Below are 12,101 nucleotides of genomic sequence, written 5' to 3' on the forward strand. Positions count from 1 at the left end.
AAAAAAAAAAAAAAATGGAATTTATCCATTAATTTTTATGAAGCTTTTTGTATACAAAAATAGTGAGATCTTTAAGTTTCAACTTGTGATTTTTAAGAATTTTGAGATGGCTTTTGGTATTTTTGTGTACATTCATGCATATATAAGAGTACTTTAGCTATACTATGTGGTCTCCCAACTTCACGTAGGTATAATTGTCAAGAAAAAAAAATTTCGTATGACCTTTGACATATGAATTTAAAAAAATAAATAAAAAATCCAATGTCTTTTCTGAAAAGAAAAAAAATAAAGAACTTTCATCGCAAAGCTCTCAAGCGATCCATGTAATATACTGATAATATGTGTCCATTCTTAGGTTTTCTTGAATTATGGGTGGTGATCTAGCACAAATGTTAGACCTCATAAAATGATCGAAGGGTTGGATATGATTAGAACCATTGATATATATATATATATATATATTTTTTTTTTGGACAAGAGAAAAAAGGGGGCACTGCCATTGACCCATTTGATGCTCACTGAATGGTTTTTTATTTTTTTCAACAAGAATAAAAGGGGCCGGAGTCATTGACCTTTTTTTTTTAAAGGATAAAAGGTTACCAGAATCATTGGCTCATTTAATGGTCATTGACTTTTTTTTTTTAATCAAATGTTTGTTGATGAGGTTAAAAAATACATCTCATGATATTTTCCATTCTAGACTCAATATTATTAATTGACTGACATCTTCACAATTTTAAGAAAGTATCATGAGGGAGTGAGAGGATTTCAATCATTATATAGATCACAATCTTCCTTTCACTCTCGATGTGGGGCTAACTTAATTACCATATGATTAATTTTTACCCATAACATGTATTTATTATCTACTATTCCTTCTAGAAATTTCAAAATATATGTATCAGACTACCTATGGTAGTAGTATTATTGGGCCACTAGAATGACAATGCAATACTAAAAAATTAACTATATATAGAAGGGACGGTGCAATTTTTTTTTTTTTTTTTTAATTCTTTGCTGAGAAGGTTTCTCTCTCAGCTAATGGGCCAAGTTATGCTAGCATTTCTATAGTCAATGTCTCTCCTACTTGTATGAAATAAATTTACTACCCTCCTATGTATTAAACTATTTTATCGTACCTAATCATTACTATTAGAGAACCCTCTCCCTTAGAGTTATGTATATGTACTTATTGTATATGGGTTTTTATTCTTTTATTTGAAGAACATTAGAGAACATCAATGAAAAGACCCTCTGAAGATCACCCTTGCAGGATCGAAATGCCGGGATTAAGAATGACAAACCCCTCACTTGAATCCTGTGACCCTACAATTTTAAATTTTTTTTTTAATCAAACAATGACATGTGTTTGTGACATAGAGGCCTCTCGTAGAAAGAAAATTTCATTACTTTTTTATTTGGAGTTTTTTTTTTTTTGATACAATTCTTCCACCCTTTGACTTTCTTATTTGTCATGTTATTTTTTTTTTGGCAATGCTTATTTGTATGCATCTTTCATATTAAGTCAATATAGAATTTGAATGTTATCTTGTACGGCGAAGTGATTGTATGAGTAGGTGATCCTTTCTCCGATGGGCAGTGAAATATTACGTCACCTTGAGCCTCAGCCTAAAACGTCATCTGCGTCTCAGTCAAAATTCGTTATGCCACGCTGGTTTTTTTATTGCGAATTTAAGTAGTTATATACTCTATAGTCTAGCCAGCTTCTTCAACACCTTTTCTAAACAGCTACTACGCCCCCCCGCCCCCACTCCTTCCGAACCGGAACTCTGCTCCAAAGTACTCATGGCGGTGGCCATGGACATCATAGTGACGGAGGAGGCGGAGACGCAGCAGGTGTATAATTCCCAACCCAGTCACCCTTACTATATACCCCGATTGGACCGCCGTCGAAGTCCGGCGGCAGCAGCAGCCATCAACATGATCAACCTCAACCCTGAACCAGCAGATGATAATCATGTTAATACAAGGGGTCCAACTATATTGATCACGCCTATTATGGCACAACGAGAAGCTGACTTCATTTCAATCTCCATCGTCGATGGTCATGATATGCAGTCAATGGATGAAGAGCAGCAAAGCCACACCAGAAGCTGGAGAGAGATAAGATACCTAAGCTTCTCGTCGAGGACTAATAGTTCAAGCTTCCGAACTGTAGGTGGTGATGTGGAGGAGGAGGAAGCAAGGAGAGGAAACAATAATCCTATCGTTACAGCATTGAGAGAGAATGAGATGGGAAAGATGGCTATGACTCTCGCTGTTTCCATCACCACAGCTCTACTTGGTATCAAAAATTCATCATCATCATCATCATCATCTGCACACCGTATCACTGTGTGTGTCATAGCACTTGCTCTAAGCTTGGGTTACGCAGCCACTTGGAACGGCATCCTCATACGCAAAATTAATATTTCTTCCTCCTCCACCTGGACCAGTGGTGGGGTTTCGGATTTGATTGAACAACTGGGAATTGGTTTACTTCTTGCGGCCTTTTTTGCCACGCTGGGCTTATCGTTCCCTTTGAATCTGAGTTGGATCCCTTCTCTCGGCTTTGCCCTCTCACTTATTCCATTCCTCATGCGATTCTTCAAAGTACGTGACCCATGATTTTTGTTTTGGATCTGGGGAAGGGGGTGGGGGTGTTTGTCATGTGTGTGTGTCCGTAAATTAGTAATTAGCTACTTATATGAAGTGTGTATTTTTTTTTTTGGGGTGGGGGGTTTTGTTTGTTGTCTGTGTGTAATTAGGTTTACCAAAAAGGAAAGTCTGTGTGTATGCATTAATTTTATACCAAAAAAAAAAAAAAAGCTACTTATATGAAAGTGTGACTGTTTTTTTTTTTTGTAATAAAAGTGTGATTGTATGATGGATGTAATCTATTATAACTCAGAATCTTACTTGCTATAAGTGGTGTACTCGTTGTGTGAAATGGGTTTAATTATTCTTATTTGTTTTTGATTTGTTCTTTTAAATGATTTTGAAAGATTTAGAAAAAAGGAAACAAAAATTCTTTACATTATGGGGATCGTGTTTTCATTCTTCAGTATGCTCAGATGCGTGCAGATCAAGAGGGTATTTTGAAAAATATACTAAAGAGTTTAAAATTTTAAAAATTTCTAGGGGTTTGTGAATTCTAGAATGGAGTTGCTGAGTTTGTATGTGAACATTCTGATGAAGGATTACTTTATCTTATGATAAGTAGTTTTTTGAGTACATGGTTCGCAGTCTCCCCCCCTCCCCAAAAAAAAAAAAAAGTGCTATATCCCATGAATATTTATTATCTTTTCTTTTTTTGTTTAATTTTAAAGACCTATTGGCCATTACATGGTAGACCCGCATGGGGTTCAAGTACAGATTCACAGAGGATCAAGTGACTAATAAGTAACCCTCAAGCAACTACTCCACTAAACATTGCAAACATCTAGTGCAAGGCCCAGGTATACCTAGATTGCCAACTCAATTGTTATGTGTTGGAGAGTATGAGAGAATGAAGAACTTAGAAAGGTACCCAGAGATAATAATAATAATAATAATAATCATAATAATAATAATAATAATAATAATAATAAACCCACGAAGAATTAGAAATATCTAAAAACTGTTATTGGAAAACCAGGTGTCCTGACTAGGCCTAGTCAAAACTGTCAGGGTGAGGTAATTTTTTTTTTATACAACACATTTTAATAAAAAAATATCTTAAAAATAGAAAAATAATGAAAAGCGTATATCAATCGAGTTTTTAATTAAAACATTGTGAATTTACATGACTTAATTGCTCCCTAGAATTGCTCCTTGTGATGTAATTCTATCAACAATTTAAACTAACCCATCAACACAATAATGGAATCAAAACTTATACGTGTAAAGATCAATGGGAAAGAGAAATTGAAGTTGTAGGACAAAGATTAATAATCAAGAAAAAAAAGAAAAAAATGAGAGATAGAAGTCTACCAGGTAGCGTGCAGGCCTCTACACCTAGACACAGGGTGGTGGAAATAATCGCCTACCTCACCTTTGGGAGAATTCCATAAGCTCCAATAGAGATTTAATATTGGCACTGACCAGGTCTTCTGGGAGTATGATGATAAACTTTGATTAAAACCCTCAACAACGACAATCATTGTTATTCTTACATTCTCAAGCTAGGTTCCAACTATTATTACAAAATCAGAATTCAACTTACAACATGGATCTGGACTGATTTTGTTAAAACCAAGTTCGACAACAACATACCTCATGTTCTAGATTTTCTATGGTTTTTTAATTGAAAAATGCAAATGCTAAATATAGACTTTAGAGAGGGATGGCAAGTGTCAATGTGGTATCTGTAACGCTTCGGTCTCATTAACCTTGCATAATATTGTCCTCTTTGACCTGTAAGCCTCAAGGCATTAAAACGCGTTATGCCATATTAAGGAGGCTAGAGGTTATCAACTAGCCTAGTAATCTCACCGATCTTCTAAGCGTTTCTGATACTTGTCGTATTATTGGTGGGGACACCTCACCGATCTCCTAGGTGGGTTTGGTACTTACCGTATTCTTGGGTCATCACACTTCCTCCCCTTTTGGCACAGTGTCCCCGTTGTGACCCCACACGCTGGCGGGGTCTCTTATACCATTTGTAACGCTTTGCCCCATTAACCTTACACAATATTATCCTCTTTGGACCATGGGTCTCAAGGTTTTAAAACGCGTTGTGCCATGTTAAGGAGGTCAGAGGTTATCAACTAGCCCAGTAATTTCTTTCTAGGCAATGTGGGACTAAAGTTTGTACACCATTACTGATCTTCCAAATCCCCTGCTACTTGCTGTATTCTTGGTGGAGACATCTCACCGATCTCCCAAGTGGGTCTGGTATTTGCCATATTCTTGGGTGGTCACAATATCAGTGTGTTTTCAAATATATATATATATATATATATAAAGAGAAGTTAAGGATCAATAAAAACTACCATTGATTAACAATAATTACTTAGCACAGTTGGTGAATTTGTGGTGCTCTAAACCCATACTCTCTATGAGGACTCAAGTTTGAGTCTCCTGGATGCCACCTTCCCCACTTTCATTCCCACCTTCTATGGTGTACCCATTAAAGAAAAATCCTATCACTGAGCAATCAACAAAAGGACTAGCTAATTACATGAAGCCAAGAGGAGCAAATCGAAAACAAAGGGGCAATTTTAAATGTGTAAAAAAAAAAATGGATAAATTACTGCAATGAAAATTTTGCAAGAATAGATACAAATCTGAGACCCTCTACTTATTCTTAAAACATTCATTAACCACAATTTTCAAAAGAAGTAATATATTCAATTTAAAAAATCAACTCTTGTGATGAATATTCAATTAACTAAAAACAAATACCAAAGTATACTAATGGAGTTTGCTTAAGGTAGAGAATGTTTAGGTAAGATATAGTCGTTAAGGTAGAAGACTTGTTGAAGAAGATTAAAAATTCCCCAATTAAGAACCTTCTATTTAAAGAAACTAACATTCAGTAACCACAATTTTCAAAAGAAGTAATATATTCAATTTAAAAAATCAACTCTTGTGATGAATATTCAATTAACTAAAAACAAATACCAAAGTAAACTAATGGAGTTTGCTTGAGGTAGAGAATGTTTAGGTAAGATATAGTCGTTAAGGTAGAAGACTTGTTGAAGAAGATTAAAAATTCCCCAATTAAGAACCTTCTATTTAAAGAAACTAAAATTCCCCAATTAGGAAGCTTTTATTAAAAGAAACAAAGAAAATTTGAGAGAATTTCTATTTGTTTTGGTAAGGACAAAATTTCTTATTCAAGAGAAGAAAAGAAAAGAAAAGAAAAGAAATTTCTCTTTGTGCTAGGTTGAAATCGTCTGTAATTCTGATCTCGTACAATTCCGTGAAAGACCACCTTCAGGGGGTAACATGTGTATTGATACCAATGCAATGGTCCAGATCTGGTACAACTAATAAAACCTTAAATCAGTGAAGAGTCATTTAAATCAAATCTGGACCATTGCATTGGTATCAATACACGTGTCACCCCCTGAATGTGGTATTTCGCAGAATTGTACAAGATCGGAATTGCAGATGATTTTTTTCCCTTTGTGCTTGGTATGTCCTCATCTAAGAGAAGATTCAGTTTTTTAATTTTAAAATTTTCCTTCGAAATTGTGAAGTTTTCTTTTACTTTTTTTAAAAAAAAATGTTGCAAAAAACACAGGAAAACATGAAAAAATATAAAAACTTTTTTTTTTTCCTACTATTGACTACCAAACATAGCCTAAAAGTAATAGATGTGTGGGTGAAAATCTCTAATAAAAAAATAAGAGAGAGAGAGAGAGAGAGTTGACCAAGATAATACGTTCACAAAAAATTGACCACTTGATTTTAAATCGGACTGATACAGTCGATTCATATCATTAATCAGTATTAGTACGTATTGGCAGTGATCAAAATCATATACTGTGATTTAAATCAATGAAAGGGTGATGTGTGTCTTTATTTTATTTTGGTTTATGATGCTTTTTATATACAAAGATAATAGGATTTTTAAGTTTCCATATGTGATTTTTCGGGATTTTCAGATGGTTTTGCTATTTTTATTCTAATTTTAATGTATTTTTGACAGATTTCAAGCCTTCTTTTTCGCCATTTGATTTGATTTCTAATATTTTGGTGATTATTGTCTATCATTTTATAGTGTATTGATCATGTTTTGGGCTATTATTTTGGTGATGTTTGTCTATAATTTTATAGTCTCGCATCATGTTTTGAAAGTTTAAAAATTCAAAACAAATGATTTGGTCTATGTTTTGAATTTTTCTTGAAAATTATCTCTACATACGTCAAGTTTTAAAGTTTAATTTAATTAGATACCCCCATATAATCCTATTTATATCTATGCATATACATCAATACTTTAGTCATTATTATGCACTATCCCAACTTTGAGTAGACATAAATGTTTAAATTAAAAAATCTAGAACTAGGATGGCTCAGAATTGTCTCATAACTTTTGTGATATGAATAAAACTTTTAGAGCATAAAAAAAATAAAAAATAAAAAATAAAAAAAAAGAAGAAGAAGAAGAAGAAGAAGAAAGCAAGCTAGAATGATTGACCCATTTAATCCTTCACCAACTTATTTTATTTTCAAATGTGTATGGAGAAGGTTAAGGAATATGTTTCATGATATTGTCTGTGATCAAAACTAGTTTAATGATACCGGCTTTGTTTTAAAATATTTCATGGGGAAATGATGACTCCAATCCTTAGATGGACTATGGTCTTTCCTTTACTCACCAATGGAAGACTATCTTAATTACCCCATGGTTAATTTTTATCTACAATATGAATGTGCTGCCTATTATTCCTTCTAGATTTTTCAAATTATTTATATTGTACTACTTATAATAGTAGTGTTGGGCCACGAGAAGGACAATGTCCTCCTAAAAAATTAAGCAATATAGAAAGACACTGCTAATCTTGATCTTCTCTTCTTTTTCTCTTGTCATTTAAGGAAGAGTAAGCTAAGCGTAGTTTACTTAGAAATTTTTATATTATTAATAAAAATTCATCTCTCTCTCTCATACTATTATTAAAAAGTACATATTCCTTGTATTTGGTATACTTTTTCAAAAAGACAAAAAATACCTTTGACCTCTACCAAAAAAACTTTCCTACAGACCAAAAAACCCCTCAAAATGAAAGAAAAAAGTAATAATAAAAAAAAGTGGAGCAAAAAGGGGAAAGTAATTATTAAGTATTAAAAATGATTACAATAAACAATTATTATGGAGTGTGGGGAGAGAGAAATGAAAAAAAATTTTAATAATAAAAAAGGACCAAAAAACCCCTCAAAATGAAAGAGAAAAGTAAAAGTGGAACAGAAAGGGGAAGTAATGATTAATTAATTATTAAAAAGGATAAATAAAAAGGTTGTATTAAATATAAAAAAAGATAAATAAAAAGGTTGTATTAAGTATAAAAAAAGTTGGCACTTTCTTGCCATTGCTCCTCCTTAAATTTCTTTTTCTCCCTTCATATTTAATTTTGTAAATCTCTTCATAATTATTTAAAAAATATCTCATTCATCCTCTCACATGTCTCCCTCCCTACTCTCCATAATTTTGTAAATCTCTCCATAATTATTCACCTTACTCTCTAAAATTAGCATTTTAAATCTCTCCATAATTATTCATTCATTCTCCACTCTTCATAATTATCTTTCATTCATCCTCTAACATATCTCCCCCTTCCCCGCTCTCCATAATTATATCTCTTTCCAGTAAAAAAAAAAAAATACGCATTCGTGCTATTACTCCTCCTTAAACATCTCCATCTCCATCCATATTTAATATTGTAAAGGGGAATCGAATCGGACCATTATTTGGGGATGGAAAAACAATAGGGACAGTTATGAAAGCTGGTAGAAAAGGTCTCTCTCTCCTGAGTCACCCCCTTCGAAATCAGAACAGATCTTTTTAAGTAAGTGTCGCTTGAGAAATTGTCCCTTATAATCCTTTCCTTACCTTTTCATATTTTTTGTTCTTTTGGCTATATTTTATTTTCTTTGCAATTCAATGCAGGAAAGGGGGTAACCTTAACCTGGGAGTTGGCCGTGAAGTTCAAATCTCATCGGATGGGGTGAGAGATAAGAACTTGATGCAATTGAAGAAGCTCAACACAGCTCTATTCCCTGTTCGCTACAATGAAAAGTAATACGCGGATGCCCTTGCTTCTGGCGAATTTACAAAGCTAGGTTTGAATCCTCTTGTGGGATTTTACTATTTCTTTCGCCTCGTTCTGTTATTGCTTTCCTGCGGTTCGTTTCCTTTCCGCCGAGATTTTTAGGGTTAATAATGTTATTTGTGGGTGGTGATGTAGATTTTACGGGTTGGGTTTTGGGCTTTTGATGATGTGAGCTTGGGGTTCTTTTCCTTTGTGGTGGTTTGGAGTTGACCCACTAATGATTGTCCTCTGTTTTGGTGAAAATATAATGAGTTTTTTTTTTTTTGGTAAGAAGTACTTATGTTTTTAGCTCTAAATTGTGGGGCTTGCTTTTGATGCTGCTGGAAGATTGGGCGCTTTTGTGAGACCTTTTCTTTCATCTCTCTCTCTCTTCCTACCTTCCTCAATGAAATGTTTGTTTTAAAAAAAAAAAAATGGAAAATCTGATTATCTGAGCTTCTGCAGAGCTGCTGGTTGTGGGTTTTAGTTCCAGAGTTGTATGAGACTCATTTTTTAAGAGAATTCTTATGATTTTGTTGCTGCTTCTTTTGTGGGGTTTAATGGGTATTGCCAAATGATCAATCCATACCCTCTGTCAAGTTTCTTCTTTTGTGGTTTTTAGAATAACAAAATGCCATTTCTTCTTTTTCTTTTAAAATTTTCTCTATCACAGTTACGTTCATTATATTTATTTACTTCTTAAAAATGTTTAGGTTACTTCATGCCATATGCCATATAGCTATTTAAATAAATGATATAAAACTGTGAATTTCAAAAATTTTTGCAACAAATGATGCAAATGATATTGTTTGATGGCTTTGTATGATGCAAATGATATGTCGGAATATCACCCCCCATAACAACATATTGTGTGGGAGAGGGGGATCCATTTGAGAAAGAAAAGATATTGATGCACTCATGCACCCTTGATATACAATGTTGGCTAAGAAACTATACAATAAACATGGGAAATTACAGAGTGAATCTGATATGTAATCCCCCAAATTCCTTCAAAGTGAATCTCTTGTTTCTGAAGCTTCTTGTCAATTATGTCGATGAGCTGTACCCTTGAAAGGTTGAATCATTCATTTCTAACCAAAATGATCTGGTAATAGCTGCTGGATCAAAGAGCATGACCTTGTTCTTACTTGCCCCAAACCTTAATTTTTTATTTAAGTAATGCATCTTTAAAGGTGGACCCAATAAATATGACAAGACAACCCAAGCTTAAGACCATTTGGGGAAAATGCTCCATTATTTTGCATTCAAAATACAATGCAGGAAATAGGTAGGTTTTCTGTTAAAATTCAACCCCCCCAAACAGGGGATTCTGATTGACCTTTGCTGAACTACTTTTAAAATGTGACAGAGATAAGCATTTCAGGCTCTTTGAGTTTGTCATGATGTTGTAGATAATTCTCAAGGTGTTTAATGGTGACCAACATTTTGAGGTAACTGTATAAGTTCTGCCTGTAGGCAATATCTTTAAGTCATCATCCCAGCCTTCTTTGCTGCAAGAGTTAGAGATCCCAAATTCAGGTGGCTTTTCTTGTAGGTGTCTTAAAACACTTCGTCGAATCCTCTTTATAGTGTTTCAGCATTGCTTGTAGGGGGGAAGAAGGATGATTCTTTATTTGGGCTCCCTGCAGCTGTTTTATTTTCATGGGATGGCAAAACTACAAGACGTCATAGTTATCAAGGCGTCGATTAGGTGTCCAGGTGCCTTGATCTACATGGGAGCCTTGAATAATAATATATTTACAACTCATGTAACCTTAGCCAATTGTTCCATACTAACACAACTTTATTTTAGCGAGGACCCTTGCTATGCTCATAGTTTTATTTGAATCTATAATGTTATTTGTATGGTGCAATTAACTGGAGAAATTTTTTTACATTAAATCTTTTGATATGTTAGAGAATGATTGTCCCTAATGCAAATTATATGTGCATTAGAGCCATGAGAACCATGTTGCTATTCATTTTCTCTCATCATTCTTAAAATTGACTCTATTTTCTGGTTGAATATAGTATGATTTCAGATCTATAAAACGATGTAAGACTTGAATATCAGAAACCAGAACTAGAGTTTTTTCCTGTGAACATGTCTTTTATTCATAGTTGTATGAGTTGTATGGACCCTTCTAAATGGTGGGAGTGGACAATAAGGTGATAGTGATGGTTTCTCTTAATTGGGATATGTGATTGAGAAATTTTCTCACTTTTTTTAATACTATGTTTGTTTTATTTATTTTTTTCCTTATTATTGATTTATTGATTCTTAATTTATGATAGCATTTTGAGGCACCAGAAGTTGGTATACTGGCTAGCTGTTTGTGAATTGCTCTCATTATAAAATTAGACTACATCAATACCTATTTGAAAGAAGGAAAATGCCCAAATCTAGCTTCTGGATATTAATTTCCCATCAAGTGCTCAAAAAGTTATAGTCTTGCCACAAGCCACTAAAATGTTGCCACCAAGCTCAGATGAAAATTTCGTCAATGAAGTTGTATTGGAAAATTTATTGATATTTTATTGAAAAACCTGCATTTTTGTAAATATTTAAGTAAAAATTGCATTTTATATGTGAGTGTTGGGAGTAATTATGTTAAAGTTTCTTCCATACATCATAATTTTTCATCTTTTTTTTAGTTTCAGAATTGCGTTTTCCGCCAGATTATCAACCACCAATCTACTCCCTCTAATTATTCTCTATGTAAAATTAGGAAAAAATATTTATGGGTTAAAACTTAATAGTATTTTCTAAGAACATAAATATTAAAAACTCATGGGTTAAAAATATTTTCAGTCTACCACTTAACGAATGCCCACACGTGCATTTGCACGTGCAAGTTTGCTAGCCTTCACATAAATTTGTATTTATAAACAAAGCTTTAAAAATATAAAAGGTAAAGTTTCTGACTTCCTATTATTTTTAATGAAATTAAAAATATATTAAACTAGCTGAAAAAGACAAATATCATCCATAATTAGTGTTCGGGAAAAGGTTCTCTTTCAGCCATTGGGGCCAAGGTATGCTAGCATCTCCATGTCTATATCTTTCTTACTCATATGAAGTGAACTCATTGCCCTCCTATGTTCTAAATCGTTTTATCGCACGTCATTGGCGTGTTCCTCTATGTCACTTGCAGTTAGAGAGTCATCTCCCGTAGAGTTAATGTATAGTATTTCAATGTGGTTTTTTATTTTAAAAAAAATAAAATTATGTACGATCATGCATGGTGTACAGTCTGGTGCATGGTCATACCTGAACACTTGGAGATATGAAACCACTAACCTCATTCGTTAATTCGTTAACCTATAGTCATAATATATAGTCATGGAGGAGGTGGAGACAGC

At 33.6% G+C, this 12,101-nt stretch overlaps 1 long non-coding RNA gene across 1 annotated transcript; it reads left to right on the top strand.

Annotated features, from left to right (window-relative positions):
• Positions 1 to 8,262: 8,262 nt before the first annotated feature.
• LOC122091314 lies at positions 8,263 to 9,193 on the top strand. The gene is made up of 2 exons (XR_006143915.1): positions 8,263 to 8,495; positions 8,597 to 9,193. It is a non-coding gene; the product is annotated as an uncharacterized LOC122091314 (long non-coding RNA).
• Positions 9,194 to 12,101: the final 2,908 nt, after the last annotated feature.

The sequence above is a fragment of the Macadamia integrifolia genome, chromosome 10, assembly GCF_013358625.1.
Source record: "Macadamia integrifolia cultivar HAES 741 chromosome 10, SCU_Mint_v3, whole genome shotgun sequence".
NCBI lineage: Eukaryota > Viridiplantae > Streptophyta > Magnoliopsida > Proteales > Proteaceae > Macadamia > Macadamia integrifolia.